The 20,584-nt window shown below is 37.9% G+C and overlaps 1 protein-coding gene across 1 annotated transcript in view; it reads right to left on the reverse strand.

Annotated features, from left to right (window-relative positions):
• ATP10B (ATPase phospholipid transporting 10B (putative)) overlaps positions 1-20,584 on the reverse strand; it is a 166,596-nt gene that overhangs the window by 116,830 nt on the left and 29,182 nt on the right. The gene's annotated exons all lie outside the window — the stretch shown is intronic.

Consider the following 20,584-nt stretch of genomic DNA (forward strand, 5'->3'; position numbering starts at 1 on the left):
CCAAGCACATTATATCACATCACCTTTCAGTGCTTCTGTTTACTCAGCTATAAAGTTCAGCATCAGGTTCCCTTTTGGGAGTTTATTTATATAGAACACCTACTTATGTTCTACATACAGAAATTAATGGTAAAGACAGAAAGGGCTGATGACTAAGGGCAGGATTAATGTGGATACATTCAGATATATATATACACATACACACACACACACATACATACATAGGGCCAGGGAAAAGAGGTGCAGGCAGGGTGAATAGATTGTTCAACAACTGTTTCAAGTTATGATTTTTGGGAGCCAGAATACTTCAGTTGTTAAATTATTCATGACAGGCAGAGTGTAGATACATCACTTACACCTTAAATCAGTTGGAAGTTTTTAAGGTAGACTTCCAAGTTTGCTGAACAGTTTTAAAGGAGATGTGCTTGTAACACCCTGGTATTAGCACACACTTGAAAACATGCAGCAAGTGGTGTAACAAGAAAAGCAAAGCCATGCTATTATTTCTAATTCTCAAAGAAGAATCAATTTCACAAAAAGACCTTTTTTAACAGACAACAGTATTACTCAAGCACAAACCCCAATGGGTAGGAAGCAGTGTTTTGTTTTTCTCATCTCTGTTTTTTGAAAAGTACAAAATGAGGCAAGTCTTGGTCCAATTATTACCCTTTGGAATCCTTCCTGTTAGCTGAACCTTTCCTAGAGTGCTTTCTGTTGGGCAAGAGTGAATAGAAGTGAACAGGATTTCCTATCTCCCATAATTTGTCAACAATCTGTTGTTTATTTTCTGAATTGTTTCCTTTCCTACAAGAGATGCAAGTGAAAATTGCTCCACTTTCATTATTAACCAAAAATGCTTTGCCACCAGACAGCCTTCTTCTTGAACATATGGAAAAAAAAAGGCATGCTACTATCAGAAAGGCAGTACTCCGTTATCACACAGGATTCTTACTGCCTAGATCCCTGATCCTATTTTTTGTTCACTTGAAAATCTCCTCTCTCTAATAGTGAGGAACCCAATCACATTATGAGCTGGGGTTTGCCTTTTAGAGTTGCACCAGATTATCCAGTGGTAAGAAAAAGTTCTGGGCTATTCAGGTGTGCTCTGACATACACATGAAATCCATGCAATGCTTGGCTTGTTATTCTGTGCTCTAGAAATGCTGTGGAAAGAAGAAAGAAAAGCAAACAAAAGATGCAAACAAAAAACCAAAAATATGATGAATCCTCCAAAGGACTGTTCCATACAAGAAGCTGAGATTTCATTTACTCTATGCTTAGAAGTCCCTAGGAAAACAGTTTCCAATTAGTTTCTTTCAGCAAAACACTGTGAATGGTTATTACAAGGGAACCTAGTATATTCCGTAACTGTTCTTACCTTGGAACAGAAGGAATATGATTTCACTGAAGGCAAAACGCAACCTATCACTGGCAGTTTTATTTGCCTCCCTAGACTCACATGGTTGTTTCAGTGGAGGAAAATGAACTGTCACAATGGCTACCATTGAAATACTGCTTGCTAAGAAGTGGAGTGTTAATCATTACTTTATCAATGCATTTTTTACTGTATAAGATAAAATTATGGAAACTGGGATAAAAGAGGGAACATGATAAAAATTTTAAATAAATCCATGATAGTATGTTTCAAGGAAAGACTGAATTCTTCTAATGACTTGCAACTCCATGCTGTGCATAGGGAATAAACTGCAAATTTGAGAACAACTGAATAGTAATGAAAAATGTTGGCTTTTTTAATCTCTATAGCCAAACATGTAATGATAGACTTTATCTACCTTTTGATTAAATCTGACCTTGAAGCCTGCCTTCCTAGGAACACTACAAGTCATTCTTGAGTAAGCTGAGATTGCAATTAAAAATAAAAGAGCAAAGTTTGGTTGCTTGTATTACAAAACATTTTCTGAAGCAATTCAAATATTTGCTTAAAAATTAACTATATTTTGGCGATTTGTTACATCAACTAATTAGTCATCACATCACATTCATTTAATTACCAATTGTTCATTTTCAGTGGTTAAGTTTTGATTAGTGATCAGAATTCTCATTAAACTGTTTTCCAGGCAGCACATTAAAAATTCCACAGCAGGAGGAATGAGGCTCTCATAGGCACACAGCAAATATGCTTTGGACAGAGCTCTCCCTTTGCAGCTCAGGGTGGAGGAATATGATTCAAAAACACCACAGTATAAATTATATAATTTTATAGTTTCAGGTAACTGTAAATTTTCTATTGCATTTGTAAACCTCCTAAGTCCTAACCTGTATGAAACAGTTTTTCTGTCCCAGTAAATCAGGATTTTGAGGTCTATGAAGCAAGATGATAAGATTTAAGCAGAAGGCTTTAGAACAAGTGGAAGACGTTGACAGGTGGTAAAGTAAATAGTTAGTTATATGCTTATTGTCATAAAGTTTCCAACATATAGAAGGATTCCAGCTACTATGGGTAGATGGGGTATTTTCTGATTTTTTAAAAACTTTTGATAACTCTTCAGATAGAAACAGGTAGTGATAAAATCAGTTGTGATGAATTTCTAAGCATAGTACAATTACTAAATCAAATACAGATGTCATATTAGGATATGGATCTCATTTAAATAAGTTTCTGTTTCAAGCATCACTTTGCAATTTAAAGATATGCTGGTGAGACAGCAGAAATAGAAAGCAAAACCATTTTGGTCAAGACAATTTATGTTTACAGGATTTTTTGTTTATTGATTTCTCAATGTCTTCTGCCCCACTTCAGGAGGATGAAACTATTTCACCTTCTGGTACCAACCCAGTTAGTCCCAAAGTAACTCTCAGGTGGCAATGGCTGCCCCAACCCCCCTCCCTTTCTCAAGGAGACAAAACTGGAAAGAAAAAGTGTTTTGGCAAGGTGTTACTGAAACAGCTTGAGGCAGTGGCGGCTGTTCAACAGAGCACAGGCAAATTCATGTCTGCTCCCTGCCAAATATACAGGAAGAACCAAGAAAACAAACAGGACAGAACAAATTAGTAGATGGAAACAAATAGACCTACCCCAGTCCTCTAAAAAGCCTTTAGCTTCCCTTGGCAGTGTTTTGCAAATTGAATAGAGAGGACTCAAGCAAGCAGGATAAGAAGCAGCATCACTCTACGCATCATCATTGGTCGGGAAAGGGGAGCTATGAGCAAAAGTTTGATTTGGATATTCTCTGCACACAAACAGATCCTGAATAGAAATACTGAGTAGGTTAGAGTAGGTTTATTATCAATTATGAATTTTTTAAGTTGCTTGTTAGCATGCACACTGAAAGTATAACCCCTTCCAAAACATTACATTTAACATTTTTAAGTTCTTATAGGTTATCACCTGCCCTGTAAATTGCCCAAAGCTTAAAAAGATATGTAGTTTTGACTATAGTTGAAAGTTGGCAGATTTTAAATTTAAATATCTAATATTACTAGCAGATTAAAACTAATGCAGGAAGCAATTTAAGACAAACATAATGAACTACAGTTTCTAAAAAGAAAATGGATATCAAGGACAAAATTATTAAAAGTTAATCCCATCTCAGAAGTCTAAACCCATGTAGCTTAAAGCTTCATATCTCTGATATACAGAAAGAGCTACAATATTATTGCAATAAGACTTGTTTTGGTATAAACTCATGACTGAACTTTAAGCATGGGCAACAAATTTAGCTCACTGCAGAATCTGAGAAGTGTGGGCTATCATTTCATTGGGCTTCCACAGAATAATATAGGAGGAAAACCCCAACACTATCACAGATGTGAAAATAGAGCATATTTATGGACGATGCTTATGGACCCCTCAAGGATCCAGATCAGACTCTAACTCTCACCTAAAACCAAAACTGGGGTACTGTGTATACAGTCACAGATTAGAGTGTACTAACAAGCTATGTACAAACCCTAGAGAATTCCCAGAAATTTGATGTCAGAATAAAACACAACTCTCCAGAGAAAACAACAGCCACACTACAGGTGAAAGAACAGGAACAGAAGCCAAGGATCTGAGATTTCAAAACAATGTTTGTTTACTTTACAAAACCGTTTCCTTTCCGATCCCCTTAAAGTTGAATACAGCTACTAACATAATTTGTAAGCTTAAAAATTCTGAAAATATCCTGTCAAGTTATCCTGGCCAAAGCCCAGCTCTGACTCTTCCTGCAATTTGGAAACTCTCTCAAAAGAGATTATAGATTCCTGCTTAATTTTTCTTTTTGATTTGAATGAGCTTTATATGCACAAAAGCCAGCATATGTTGATTTTGCCAATGCTGAGTTGCCAATGCTGTCAAACATTATTTTTTCATTCTGCAAACATAGAAGAGCACAAACAGTAACTTGGCATGAGAAACAATTCTCCAAGACTCTCTGCAAATGTCTGGTTTGACAAGACAATTTGTGTCTGAAGGAGCAGAGGGCAAGTAAATTTCCATTCAATACTTTAAAAAGAGCAGTTGAAGAAAGTAGAGAGTTACTTCACATTTTTATGAGAAAAAAACCTCCAAACCCAAAAACCAACAAGCCCACCTAGGAAAAAAAAAAATCCAACCTCAAACAAAAAGTATCTTTCAAAACCAAATTAGAATAAAAGCAAATAATCCACCGACTTCTGAGTTTGCCTTTGTTACTGGTTTTCCCCCTTTAATGGGTACTTGCTGGCAGCAAAGGTAGCTTGCATCTTTCTGAAACCATTTCCATTCAACTATCTCTATTCCATCCAAAAAATTACACTACTATAGATCAATCAAAGAATCATATTGTGCTAAAATCTGGACAGAAAGCAGATTCTAGCATTAAGGCACAATTTCTACGTGCTGTGAGTTTCTTTGTAGAAAGGGCTCATGTAGAGCTTAAAAAATTCTGACATTTTCTACAATGGTAACAAACGTTATCCTCATTTTAGAGGAAGCTGAAAAGCGAACAAATGACTTGTTCAAGTAAAGCAAACTTTTGGAAGGAGTCCAAAAGACCAGGTTCTTGCGTCTTATAGCAGTGACCTTTTCAGAGACTTTTCAAACGTAAGGAAAAAATCTTCATAGCCCTGAAACCATGGACCTTATCAGAGATTGAGCAAAAAGAATCTTGTGGGGGAATCAGAGATGCAATGAAAGTTAGCAAGAACAGGTTAGAGGCATAGTTCTGGCAGACCAAATTTACAATTTCATATGTGGGTGTATGATAATATGTGCCCTATGCATATAGCTCCTGAATCAGTGGCATTTGAAAAGCAGTAACCATATTTTATGTGTGGGGGATTCTACAATCAGGGGAGATACTCCCTGAAAGTAAACAAAGCCTAGTGAAAATCTGAGATTTGAAACAGTTGGATTCTAAGTTTTTGGAGTGAGTTTCAGCATCAAGATGTGATTTTAAGCATGATATAATTTGGAAGGATGACTCTCAAAGGAGCACAATTCACTGTTTTTGTCTTTTCTTTCAAGCCCCAGCTCAATTTCATGGCAATGAATGTGTTTGTTAGTCTGGGAATTTGAAGGGGTGAGCTACAGAGATTTTGAACTCCACTAACCAAGAAAAAAGATACCATGACCAAATATGCTTGTTTTTAAGTGCTGTGAAAGTAATACTCAAAAATTAACTCTGAAAAACTGGAATTCACACTGACTACCTGAAATTGATATGTCAACACTCTCAAATTACCTCAGTAACTTTTCCTGCTAATCATGAGGGTTATTAAGGGCAAAGAATATTCATTTTTGCTGTAAGATCCACATATTTAAAACTGAGATCTACAGATATTGGGTTACAAGGTTCAGAAAATCATTAGGGTATGTTTGACTGTCTTTCAACACTTCTCATTTACTTCTTTTCCTGCTTTTACAATTGCTTAAAATCAAACAAATAACATCTATAAAATCAATTTTTGAGATAAGCAGGGATCAGTGATCCAGGTCAGGTCAGACACAAGACAATTGTTGCACGTGTTCATTATCTCAGTCTCACAGACTGGGGTACTGTAAGGGTCAAACAATCAAGAGAACTGTGGATATTCGCAGTTCAGTCGAAGAAAGAACAGAGGTTATTTCTCCCAGGTTGAGCCTGGGAATCTTAGAGGAAAGAATCAAACAATTATTATTTCTCTTTCTGTAACTGTTGTTTATAGATATGGTTCTCTTGAGTGCGCTATTCATAGTTCCCCAATAGTGTGAGATGTTTCTGCTTTGAGACCAATCAAGTATCACCTTAGCAAATCACATTATAAAGAGACCATCTACTTTCATTAAATGTTTTTGCCTTCTGATGCACCTGAAGACTGGAGTCTTCTTTCCATCCCTAAACCACAGTGATGCTCCATCCCTACACACACACACTGGAAAAGTTCTGTCTGTCACTGCTTGCAGCTAAGTCCTTACATTTTCCTTCAGACTTTGTCACTCCTGCACCCACGCAGCGTATGCAAACAGAAAACCAAATTCCTGTTTGGCTGTGCCTTCATCTATAATGGAAACAAATTGGATCTCTCTGAGAGCAGCAAGTTGTTGACAAGAAAGCTTTCACAGTCAGAGACGTGCCTGCTCAGTAACAAACATATTGATATAAATGTCAGCACCAAAGCAGGTTAGAAGGAGAAATCATTCACCCCTGAAATAGCACTTCAGATAAACACTAAAAGCTACCCTAAAGAAATAGAAATATAGAAAGAAGCTTTCTATATTTAAATAACACTCAATTTCTTCAAAGTCTCATGAAGTCTCATGTAGATTAAACCCATTGACTATCAATCAATTTATCATATGCAGCAATTACTTAGATAATAAGGGGGAGAGCAAAAGGACCAATTTCCAAGTGTCATTTAAAACTCAAGCACTCTTTTCCAAGTTAGATAGTGAAGGTGAAATGCTATTCTCTAGAAATCTCTTTAAGGTCAAACTATTTTGTCCAAATTAACCCAGAGAGTCCATTTCACTGGCACTGCACCAGAACTGAATGCAACTACAGGGTCCAATGGAGCAAATAGAATTATATCAACCTGACTTAAGCAGGCATTATAGAAATCTGGGACACTATTTATACACAGATTGGAAAACTTCATCTTCATATCAAGTATGAGGAGATAATTTATTGTTATTACAGATATTTTGGTGGGTTTTTTTTTTTTATTTTTCTTGCTTATTTTTTCCAAAAGTTAAAAAAAATTCAATTACAGCTGAAGAAGTCTAAGAGCACAAAACTCTCATGTGAAGCAAACCTGGAGGAGTTTATTCCTCTAAAGCTGCTATGCCATATCCTGTTACTTTTCATAGAGCTTTAAGTCAGAAATCATTCCACTGAGCCTTTAAGGAATTCCTTGGCTTTAAGGAATTTAACAGAATGTTATCTAGCTTAGAGGCTGGGACTGAAACATTTCATAGATAATTATATTCTTACCATACAGTTCTATCCAAAGAGCTTAAGAAACATAAAAATGCATTATTCCCTAAAAATTGACAGAAATGTGAAGTAATTTCTGTAAAGTTGAATAGAATACTCAATGCAGAGTTTTTGCTAATGGCAGAAAATAGAAAGTTTGGCATTGCTAGGCACTATGAAACAAACCCATCACAATTCCTGTATAAATCTGAATGAGCAGAATGTTTTCACACCAGACTGGGGCTTTGCATCATGTGGCCATAACCTTTTTGATTCAGGGTGGAAGGTCCCATAACCATATTTTTATCCTATCTAACCACAGCCACGTTTAGGTTTCATGCCTTGCAAATTTCTGTGTTTTTCCTTAAATGAATTTTAATCACCTGATTTTTCATCAGCTGAAGGAGTCTATAATATCTTGGTTTTCTGGCCTTAGCCAAGTAGATTGCATCAGGAAATTAATTTCTGGATAAGCTCTTGTTTTTCATCATAACCATTATAAAGATAGCGGAATTGAAACTTGCACAAAATAGTCTTAATTAGCCACATGTTTAAGGTAAGTTCCCAGTAAACCAACTTGCACCAAAATTTATGCTTCAGAAGCTAAAGAAATATGCATAAACAACAGAATAGAAAAAGGAATTTTGTATCTCAGGTATAATAGAAAACTCTTACTCAGGCTCCCCAGTAGTGCTCAGAGATCTTCTCTATCACCAACAAAAGGTGCTGATTACCTACAATATAATTCAAATACAATATAATTTAAAACTCTGAACGTGTAGCTTTAAATATCCTGGACCCAGTTTTCAGGAAAGGGGAAATACTGATAAATGGTATCTGTTCTTGGTAATGTTGAAAGAAATAGTTACTACAGTGTGTTTCAGACACTCTGCCTGCTACCTGAGCAGACTGCCCAGACTATTGGGGCAGCCCAGAGAAATACGTTGCACTTTCCTACTCAGGCATTTTAACAAAGCATTCCTCGGCACTGCTGTGTAAACACCAGGGCTCAGAGCTTGGTTTTGTTAAGTCAGGATGAAGTAGCATTTCTCAGCTGCAATCATGAAATTGATGTTACACCAACACCTCCTTTCAAACACAGCCCCGTGTTTAGGTGGATGTGCACATACAGCATTCATGCACATCTGCATGTTCAGCTGAATATTAGCAACCCATGAGTATTTCTAAACCAGATGAGCTCTGAAGAAGAAAGTTTACTTATGAAAACTAAAGCAATGTTGGATTCTCATTTCAGCATGAAACAGGAACTGAAAAAACCCCCAATGTCTGAAATGCTAGATTACAGCATTTACAAGCTGTAATATCTGATCTGTATCATCATTCTTCCCTCTGCTATACCTTTGTGCATAAGCTTAGTGCATTTGTTAGAAAAGAAAATTCTTGCTACAAAAGTTGAACAAAAAATATCTCTGGTCATTTCATATTAATCTCAGCCCAATATCTTTGCCCCAACAAGTTTCTATTAGTTTCTTTCATTATTTCTCAAAAGTGATACTGGAGAAAAATTAATGACATGTAGCTTGGTGTGTAACAGCATCTGTGACACATGAATGAAGAGAGAGTTTGAAAATAGACTAAATTATACTTTTGCTTGCCTTTGATTAATTGGAATTTATTAAAAAGATGGTTTTTTACTACAGTCTGCAATAAGAAGCCAAAGTGAAATGTGGTCAGTGGCATCACTACTAACAGGAAATTATTTTTGTTATCAGAAGTGGTTCAGAGAATTTGTAACTGCTTAGAGGCTTAGAAGCCATCTATAGAATGTGCTTTTCTTCACCATTCTGCAGGTTACAACCTATAAATGTGCAGTTTGAAAATCAAGCTTCTAATCTACGAACAGTGAGCTACTTCTGCCTCTTATCTGTTAGGAATTTAATCTTAAATAGTTGAAATGCTAAAGGCAGGCAAGTGTGTCAGGGGTAACCAGCAGAACTGGGGATCTTCATTCCTTGGCCTTAAGCCAGTTTTAAGGAAAAGATTTTCACTTCTTAATCCATTTAGTCAATTCCAATTGAATGCAAAAGGGCAGAGTTAAGACCAGTAAGCTGAAAGCTAGGTATGTCCCGAAACCCATATGAATGTACTCTGAGTGATAAAACTGGAATTCATGAACATCACCCACCCCTCCCAAAAAAAAAAAGCCAAATCAAACTAAAGCACTTCCCATTTAATCCGTATTTTATCAAGAAACCTAAAGAAAGCTTTTCCAAAATAAATTCTAGGTGCCAGCCAGCTAGACAATATTTAATGCAAGTTATGCAAAGACTCACCTTAACTGCTGACATAACAGAAATGAGTGATAAAACAAATTTCTTGCTGGCAGGAAGAGGGAGAACCACTACACATTTTCTTAAAGTACAGCATAGGGAATCATCCTGTCACAACTTTTAAAGATGTCAAGCTCTGGTTGCTCGGCAAGGGCTGCAGTGACCACAGCACACACTCTGGTCTGAGGCCACCACCCAGGAGCAGGCTGGGCAGCTGAACATGCCAGGTGCCTCAGGTGTCACCACCATAAAATGAAAGGATTGTTCATCTGCTCCATGGGGAATTCCATGAGCATTGTGGCCTTCTCAACACTCAGTCTTTATGCATGCACTAAAGGGGCAAAGGGAAATTTCCATCATTGCCAGGATCGTCTGCAATCAAAAAGATGGGAAGAGTCACAGTATTTTTTTAATGCAAGAGTGAGCATGGAAAGCATTTAGATCTGTGGTTGACAGTGGGATCAAATTCAAATGTTGATTTTAAAGTTCTGTCTATGTAAACTAAGTCAAATCCTCATGTTGTATGACAGGAATGTCTTTCGGTGAGGGGACACCATCACTGATTTTGACCTGTCAACATTTCTTAGGTAGTATATAATATTAACCTTAAAAAATAAATTGAAGCCCACAATTTCTCTTTTCTAAAAAAATATATTTGTACTTGCTCCATAAAACTTTACTATTAATAAGATGATGAAATATCTGTCCCTATAGAAAGAGGCATGCTGCTGTGACAGACCATCTTGTTTGCCTTTTATCACTGAGAACATTAGTGCAGTTCCTGCTGGGACAAAGATTTATAGTTTCTTAGATTTTTGGAATCAGCTAATTAGGGAGCTGCACCAGGTTTCAGGAAAAGGAAGCCCAGAACACTTTGAAAAATGTGCAATAATGCTCCAAATTCAGCTCTTCAGTTCCAGCTGGAGGAGGTAGAAAGAAGACAACAACTGGAGAACCCTGAAAAGCAGGGAAGCCCTTTTCTAGACATGGATCAATGGACATATTTTAGAGCCCCAGCCTTGGTACTTCTGCAGTTAAACACCAGGACAAACAGATATAAGACTGTAACAAAAGTAATTTCTTACCTCCTTGGAGCATGCAACTGGGAAGAAAGGATCCTGTTTGAAGGGAAACTTGGTTCAGAGTCCCAAGTTATTCCTGCTTTATTTACTTTGCTAGAATGCGAATCAAAGGGGAACTGAAGAGAGATTCCTCAGCTGTTGAGATATCAGTAAAAGAAATTTTTTTCCCCTGAGACACTCAGAAGAAACAGTTGAGCTAAAGATAAAGCTTAGGATACTTTGCAATTTTTCTTCTTGTTTATAAAGTGCTGTGTCATGACTAGAAGGGAAGAAAGGAGGAGTTGAGAAGTTTGATCTCTTTAACCTCTTTTATATCTCTTAGCTATCAAGCACAGCAAAAGATGCTAAATGGACCAAAGTCCTTACTTGCCATTAGAAACAAATCCTCTCCTGGAATTCCCCATTCCCTTGCAGACGTGCTCAAATGATGCTTTACAGTTTTTTCTCTCTGGTTCTTGGCCCAGAGTAATGAGAGGAAAGGGAGGTTTTGAACTGAGGGGTGCTGAAGGACTGGCTGTGCTCTCCCACATGCCAGACAAGGAGCAGGGAACACGTGGGCTTCAGCAGGAATGTCACACTAAGAAGGGCTTTCTTTCTTTCTTTTTTAATGATATTACACTGGAGTTTTCTGTCCAAAGCTGGTGGGTGGAGGCAAATACCTTGGGGACTGTTGGCCTCCTCAAATTAACTTATTTATTAATGTCTGCTCAGAGCCCTGAGGAATTTAATTGTTAACAATAGGAACCAGTGAATGCTATAATAATGAAATAAGCTTCTGCTCCCTGATATTAATTAGGCAGAACTATATTAACAATATTGTATTTAAAAGAAGAAAAAAACCCAACAAATACATTTTACAATGAGAAAAGCTGAACAAACCTCTCCCACTCTCTTGTATTTTTCTAAATAAGAACCACAGAACTACAGAATATCCTGAAGTGGAAGTGACCCACAGGGATCATCAAATTCCAGATTTTATCCCTGTACTGGACACTCCCAAGAATCACAGCATGTGCCTGAGACCAATATCCAAACACTTGAAGAAAGCAGAATTAATCTGGGGGGAAAAAGACAACCAGAATCAAACAAAACAAAACAAACAGCAACAACAACAAAACAAAAACCAAAAACTAACCTGCCCCATCTTCCCAAAAAATCCTGGAGACATTATATTGTAATTTTAGATTGCTTAAGGGAAATTAAAAAGAGAGGACTCTGAAGAGATTTGGTTCTGGAGAACTGGTGAAGTCTGGAAGATGCAGGGAAAAAAGCAGCTTTTTAAAAACCAAGAGCCTATCCTAAAGTCTCCTGTCATATAAATATCTCCAAATTAGTGAGTTTCTATAAAAACTTGGAAGTTTTCACCATTTTAAATTGGTAGGTTGCAAAGTCATCCTTACTGTAGTCTGTTCAGTCTGATTTTCAAAAGCCAGAAGAAATGATTTTGCTTTACTATTCAAACAAGAATGCTTTACTGTGATGTGCATCAAAGATCAATGAATGTGTGCACATAAACCCTGGCTGAGTTCTGAGAAGTCTCGTGTGAATGATTTGGCTGTGACCAGAGCTGCCTGCTTGGATCAGGCAATGCAGTTAACCAAATCTGCACACTGAATACTCTGCTATTTGTGCTGTGCACAAGAAAGAAAATCCTTTGCAGCAGGGACAGAACTTGCACAGTTTTAGCTTCCCCTGATTTCTATAAAAGCCATTTACTGACTATACACAGCTTTAAAAGAGAGTAGATTTGTCACACCATTGGTCTGTAATAGCCAAGCAGTTTGAGAATTGATGGAAGAGCAGCAGAGGACTGGAGAGCAAAGCTTTTTCTGGTTTTTTTGGGAATATTTTGACAGTACTAGGGCAAGTAGGACCTTTCAGAAGGTAAGGTCAGCAAGACAGCTGCAGCTGTTTGCATATGCATCAGGGTGTATGATTTTAACAGGCATTAAATTTTCTAGAAATGCAGAAGCATGGCCAAACCTGTAGCACAAATATATAATTACATTTCTATTCCATTCCCTTTGTTCTGCCAGAATCAGGCCACTGAACCATTTAATAAACCTGGTAAAATAAAGATGAATAATTACTGAGGTTCCTTGTTTTGAAGAAATGCAGTATCATATCTTTCTGAAAGCTATGGCCTTTGAGAATGATTTCAAGATAATTGCTCATAACTGTTGTCATTTACTGCAGCCTTAGTGAATACACTTGTTTTTCTGCTCCAGGAGCATTCAGGAGACAAAACCCCACAAACTTCGCCATAGCAAGATAAGCAGAGACTAGCATTTCCAGGATATTTCCTACAGTATCAAAAAATGACTGTTTCTTGCTCATGCTGACCAGCTTCTCTTTGCAACTTGGTGTTTATCTACAAGCAGTAGTTGATAAAGTCTCCTAGCAACTCTGCCAAGAAAGGGAATGACCTCTTCCATCATATAGGAAAACAGTGATCTTCGCCCCAGAATACATTTGCAAACACAACTTTTAAAGAGGAAATTGTTCAAATATGAAATAAAAGTCTAAATAATGCTATAACAAAAGAAGATTTTACATTTAAAACTTTTACTAGGATATAATGTTTAATTAGAAAAGAAAAAAAAACAGGTTGAGGGGGGAGGTGTTGGGTTTGGGTGTGAGGTTTTCCCCCTTCCTTTTTCTTTTTGCATTCTTATGTTTTTGAGCATAATTGGAAAGTACCTTAGCTTTAATTGTTCCTCAAAAATGGTACCTTAAGCAGGTAAGTGAGAGTAAAGTTGAAGACCATCAATTCTGCTAGCTCCTACAACATATACTTTGCAAATCTGCTTTGCAAGTATTAATCTACTGAATTGCAGTTCCTGTTGGAATACCACAGTGCCCTTATTACCAGCAATACAGGGAGGATGCTCCAACAGGGAAGTCTCTGATCTGAAAACAAGACAGATGTGATGCAGCCTCACATCACTTACACACAGCATCAAACTGCTTGTTCTAAGTCTCACGGTATGACCAAAACTCTTGTTCAAGTTGGGAACCTACCAGAGTTATCACTTAATAAATAAAGTAGTTTGAATAAAATCCCACCCTTAATACATCTATTTATGTCATCAGCCCTGAGGGAGGAAAGATGTTAAGTTAAAAAGTGAAATTTTCTGTGTTAACCGCAGGTGACGCTTCAAACAGTGGACATTATATTGGTACAGGACTTCAGCCTGAGTGAAGGGCATAAACCCAAAAAGCCCAGGTTAACCCTCTGATCCATCTCATCAGCCCCACTTCAGAGCTTTTACACTGCACTCTGGCCTAAATTAAAGACTGAAACATCTAACGCTGATTTTAGTCCTGCTTCTGACTTTCTGGGGTTTTGTAGGATTCAGAGCACTGATGCTATTCCAGGTGGAACTCAGCTGTGACATGTTTTACAGAGGAAAATGCTTAATGCATTAATACTGTGCTCACTTGGTGAGTAGGAAACCTTTTTAACAAAAGTTGAATTGCATCAATCTCACAAACCATGAATTTTTCTCAGGCCACATAGAACAAAAACACTTTATGGGCACCATTGCAGCTCCAATACAAATGGCAGAGAAAGGTGGGAGATCTCCTAACCCAACACTGGCAAACATCTCCCCTCCCATCATCACTCTCAAAGCACCTGTTTGCAGTAACTCAAGCTAAGCTTTATGTAAGTGGGTATTTAGGAGCAAAAGTGCAAAGCAATGCTTTCTGCAAATCTGTTCTATCAGTTTTGACAAAGGGAGAGAATATTTTCTTGTCTCCCTCTCAACACTTTTTTTCTCTTGTTCTCTTTACAGAGCAGGGGAAAATAATATGTCAATTCTAAATTTTAAACCAGTGAGACTAAAGCCATGGTGATGTTTCTTTAATTAAAGCATTTCTCACAAGGGCCTTGAGGTGCAGGAGAAAAAATAATAAGGCACAGGGATTGAATTTTATGCAAGTTCTTCGTTGAATTGCAGACATGTACAATCTGGTTTAAATCAGTGAAGGAAGGGAGCTTGAGCAGCCAGTCAGGCTCACTCCTGCATGTTAATGAATACCCTGTAGAGCAGCCTGATATCCAAGAGAACACTACCAAAATGATATTGCTTTTATTATTTAGAATCATTCCACGACACAATGTAATGCAATATCACCTCAGCAGAACAGCTAATGCCTTGGGAAGTGCAATAGTTATATGAGAAGTATCTCAGCAAGTACTTACATAAGCAAGGGACACAAGACTGTTCCTGTAAGCCTTTCAGACAGCAAGTCTGTATTTCCTTCTGAGACATTGGCTCTGGCAAAAGGTACAGGAAAGGCCATCCCAGTCCATGTCCTGGGCATTTTCCCCTGAAGTTAGAACTGGGTATTGGCATGGTATTACTATAAAACTCAGCTTTTAAAGACAGAAGCAAATTTAACAGGATTCTGTAACACTCCTATTAACTCTGTTGGCTATATCAGAGTTTGTTTTCAAAGGCTATCTGAAAAACAGGATTAAAAATAACTACTAGGGAAGTGCTATTTTTGAAAGGTAACCCCAAGTGTTTCAAAACAGTTATTAAATGAAACATAACATGTAAATATGAAGCAGTCCTGGCTTTGTTTAGCAGGATGCTAACTCCAGAAAGATCTGTGTGTATTCAGCTGCCAAGAAAACATCCCAAAAAGCTGTGGGAAAGGGACTCTCAGGTGAGGACTCCCTGTCCTCCTCCAAGTCAGGCTGCTCAATTTCCACTTACAAGGTAAGTCCGTTCTTAGGGTGGGCACATCACAGACTCTCACTGCAAAATGTCCTTAGTGGAGCCCTGGTTTGTGTGACCTGGCACTGATTTTGGGCAGGATCATTTATCTCACCCTCAGCTCCCTGCTCCTCATAGCTGAGCCCTCCACCCTACAGCACCCTGGGATCTGCAAGGCAGACCTGCTCAGTGCACTGCAAATCTTTTTACCTGCGCTGCTCTGTAAGGAGAAGATAATACTTGTTACATGCACAAGCAGAAAAAAGCAGTGCTGTCTGCAGTTCTGGCTGAATGAGAGACTTTACTGATCTAAAGGAAAAATTTGTCCTATGCCAAATTTCTACACACCTTTTCTTCTCCCAGACATTATACAACAGAGGGTGAGTTAGTTGGGAGATCTATCCTTGTGCCACTGAGGTGGAAAAGGCACAGTGGAAATATATGCCATTCCCAGCAAGAAATATTAAAAAAAAATTAAAAAAAAAAATTGTCCTGTCCTCTTCTAAACAGATTTGGGTTTAACTGTTTATTTCTTTATCTAGAGAGATGGAATAATTTAAGAAACCACAGAAATAAAACCATGCTGAATGCAACAAGCTAAGGCTTTTCAGCTTAAATTCTCAGTTCTGAAGCTTCTAGAGAAGCATCTTTAAATTTCATGAAGCTACACTGCACCTTGCTGATATCTGCTCATTCAGATTCAAACACTTGTGGAATATGTATAGTTTAAACTAATCTAGAGAACAGAGCTCATTTGTTAAAAACAAACTGATTGAGAGAGGTCATTTAAAATGTCTACCATAATAAACATTACAATAATAAGTCACAGCAAGTAATGAGTAAGAAAACCTAAAAAATTTATAAAGGTTTAAAGTAATATTCTGTGCCCACTGATCTCCCAGATCACCTTAGAGGTAATTTTTTTCCTGAATTATTTCACATAGCAGAAGCCAAAACCATGGCTGTAGGTAATGTGACAGAGAACCTCAGTGATAGGAAACATAGTCATGAATCCATTTCTACTCTGCAGAAATAAAAGTTAATTCCTAGAGATCATGGTTTTCAGGGACAGAGGTTACAGAGATAATGAAAATTTAATGTGGAGTCTTTAAAAGTTTGTGGCCTTATCTGATATAAATTCAGTTTAACTAAGGGAAATTAAATGGGACCTATAAGTTTAAACTAGATGAAAATCTAAAATCCTGGATCTCTGGGTCTCAGATGTTCAAATGTAGTAACTCTACATCCAACTTGTTTCTGATAATTAAAGAATTAAAAAAAGAACAAATTGCCAGCAAAGGTTTCTGTATGTCATTTTTGGCAGCACTCTTGCCAGATCAAAATGTGTGTTTGTTGTTTTTTTTTTTTTTGTTTTGTTTTGTTTTTTTTTTTTTATTGTTACCACTTTAAAACCAGGTTATTAATGTGATATTTGATCTCAAAAGGAGAAAGGCAAACTCCTTTTGGACTCCATTCACAGTTTTCTTCTCCATTACCCAAATATGAACCAGAAATTCAACAGCAGTGCCACTCTTGCAAGTGGTGACAAATAACATCTGCAATGGGAACAGCAGGGAAAATTAGACAGACAGAATGTAATTACTTGCATTGGAATCCAGCCAAGAGATTTGAATTAGCAACAGGACAATAAAAAAATCTTGTAAAGAAATCTGAAGTCAAGGAACACCTGGAGCGCTCTTTTTGCTAAGCAAATGCAACATCAAAGGCTGGAGGGTGGCAGCAGCAGCCAGAGGCTCACCCACAGTGTCCCCAACACCAGGTGGGTGCCACTTGTGGGGCGCACTCAGCCTGTCTGCCTGGAGGATGCGGCAAACCACCTCCAGCTGGTCCTCAGGCATGAAGGGAATTAAAATCAGCTTCTGCACAAAAGGACTACAACACATTGGTCTGGGGCTGGTGCCCTCTGGCTCCAGAAAGAGCAGAAACAAAAAGTCAGAAAAAGTGTCATCAAGGATATAATAATTTGAGCAAGTTTTTCTTGATGTGTTGGGTTTCATTACACTTTCCAGAAGAGATGAAATAACCCCAGAAACTGGTTCTGACTTAATTCACTGTGATTAAATGAAATAACATTTATTTTCTTATGATTTAATCTATAGATTAGCTCTGCCATATCAAAACCCAAGAAAACAGATTAGATACTCCAAAAACTAAACACTGCACAGAACTTCTGCTCTAACAAAACACCTATGCTGCTTAAAGAGGAGCTGGACTTAGTGGCACAATGGTCTCTAACTGTACAAATTAATTAGAATTTGATTCTAGAATAATCTACCTCCCCTTTTCTACTCTCCCTTCACTGTAAAACCACCAAAAGATGTTTCTGCCATGGAGAAGGAAAGAAGCTGGAAGGACAGTGAGTAAATCAAGGCTGGACACTGCAGGATGAAGTTTGTTTCCCTTCCCTGGTTCAAACTCTGCCTGGTTGTAGGCAGCTGGAAAATGCAGATTGGCACCATGGTGGCCCTTCCTCCTGCCTGCAGCTCCTTTCTGTACAAGGAAGATAACAAGGTTTGTTTGCTGGGGAAGGCAAAAGATAAAAATAACTGGTGTCAGTAACTGATGTGTAAAAATGTTGTGTTCTCTTTAGATAACTCTCGTACGAATCCAGAAAATGAAGACGGCAAAATAAAACCTAAACTTGGGCTTGGATTTACTAGGAGGCAAAAAAGGAGGCTCCTGATTGTTATTGAATCAACAATTTAGTAATACCAAAAGGTTTTAGCTTTTAATAACATTACCTGGCAGATTTCATCACAATGCATTATTAGGGCTAAGGAAATGCTCACTCTGAGGGAGTATGGAGCACCCTCTTGTTGGAACACTGGTTAAATCCCACTTGGATTGATAACAAGGGAAACATGGCTGGTAAAAGCTTGAAGATCCCAAGCTATCTGCAATATTTTGTGGGGATGGATTTGGTTGAAGGAGAGAAGCACAGTCAATAAGAAAAGTCCCAAAATCTCAATCTGGTGCTTTTGACAGAGCACTGGGTAGCTCTGCAATACCACAGAAAAGCAGGAGCAGAAAAGGATACAGGCCACCAAAAAAGGGGAAAAAAAAGAAAGAAAAAGAAAGAAATAAAACTGCTGAACTAGGAATTCCAGCAAGAGGCACAATTATAATTTCTAAAATAACCTCAGTTCAAGTAATTTCTGTGAAATTTTGGCTTGAGAGATGCTGTGTTATATAATACAGTTGCACTCTAAACGTGTCTGTTATCTAAGCTTATTGCTTGTATTTTGTTTACCTACATCTAGATTTCAAACCATCCAGCTCCCTTAATTTCAAACAGCAACTTTTTGATTCTCTAACCTGTAGGCAAGCCAACATCAGAACAAGCAAATAGCTACAGATCATGGTCTGCTGGTTCTCAGAGAAGCAAGAAAAAATGCAGCAAAACTTTGAAAGGGCTTTGAATCTCAGAAGAATCTTTAGCAAGCCCCGGAGTCCAGAGTATTTCTGAGTTATGCAAACCTAAAGCAATAGAAAGGATGAGAAGAACAGAACAGGCTTAAAGGCAGCCTCAAAAATTAGTGCTGCTCTGAGGCAGCATGAAATATGCCACCAGAAAGCTGTGCCAGGAACAGTTTCATGAGGATGTTTCTGATTTAATGTCAGCAGGGTAAGAAAAACATTGTTCTGCCATCCTGATGAGACAGCCCAAAGAAATACTCAACACATTTCCTTTGAGTCAACAGTGCTGATAACCCAACAAACTGCCTCCAAATCATCACAGTCCATATGTTTCCTAATGTCTGGTCATACCCAATGTCAGCGCTGGTACAAAGCTCATGGAACCCCTCCTATTGCTGAGGCAGGGCCAGCAAGAGCAGCCAGGATCCCAGAGCAAAATGGATTGGAGTGGGCAAGTGTGCCATGAGGGCCAGGGAGGCAGACAGGCTCCACAAACAGGGAACAAGAGCTGCATGCCAGCTTCCTAATTGTGGAGTTGGTGTCTGCTGGGAAGCCAGCTGCCCTCCCAGCCTTCCAGATGGAAATGGGAATGTTAAAGATAGTAGACAATGAAGGGTACATGAAAATCAAATTAAATAAACACTACTTGCACTACAATTGTGATCTGTTCTGACTGACCTTTTTTTGTGAAAAGCACTTCAGGGTTTTCCTTTTTCTGCATGAGGTAAAAAAGTTGATTATGGAAGGAGGTGATGAAGGAGAAAGTACATTGGAGCAGTTGGCTTTAATCTCTAAGTATACAACCACATATAGCAGCCATGAGGGAAAAGTTCAGAGTTTCCTTTTGAATTATTACAGTTTGCACTTCTACATAAATCTTTCCAAAGTTCTTCCATTTTGCAAGCTGAAATAACTGCTTGTATTTTTTCTCTTTTTTCATGCAAACAGTGATGCCAAGACTTCCTCCTAGTCTTGATCAATGAGAACAAGAGATAGCAGCTCTTGGGAGCCCCAGAAGAAGGTAGGTGATTTCTGAATCACACAACACTCAGATACGTCTGAGATAAGATGAACACTCATCTCAACAAGCTTCCCTATACAGAATATTAGCAGAACATCAAGGGTTGAGTTCCAACTGGCTCACTGATGATACTGATAATCAATACTATGAAGTTTATTCCACTGACGCATATTTATCCCTAATTACATAATGAACCATTTTCAACCGTGTCAATGAATGTAAAATTAAGCCACACCACCCTGTTGCTAGAACATGGTTATGGCCATTAAGCTACAGCTGAAAAAGTCTGCAAAAATCTGATCAGGTCATTGTTGGATTACAAATCACTGCAACTTCAGTCCATCCAAATCATTATACAATCCTCCCAAAACTCTGGATTTGACCTCTGTCATCAGAGGGTTCAGAAAGAAACAGATATTTCTCTACATGAGGACAATGCCCAAGTAGAAGAGTTAATCCAGGCAATATCATACAGTAAGTACAGATTTACATGAAGAAAGATAAGAGGAAAACCAGAATGAAATCTGCAGAACCACACATTAAATCTTCTTGTGGATTTTCTTAAGCATTACATGGTTGCAGGAATAAGCCCAGGTTATTTGAATTATGCTATAAGTAGATCAAAAGAGTTTTCTTACTACCTGCCTGT

The sequence above is a fragment of the Zonotrichia leucophrys genome, chromosome 13 (genome assembly GCF_028769735.1).
Source record: "Zonotrichia leucophrys gambelii isolate GWCS_2022_RI chromosome 13, RI_Zleu_2.0, whole genome shotgun sequence".
Classification (NCBI taxonomy): Eukaryota; Metazoa; Chordata; class Aves; order Passeriformes; family Passerellidae; genus Zonotrichia; species Zonotrichia leucophrys.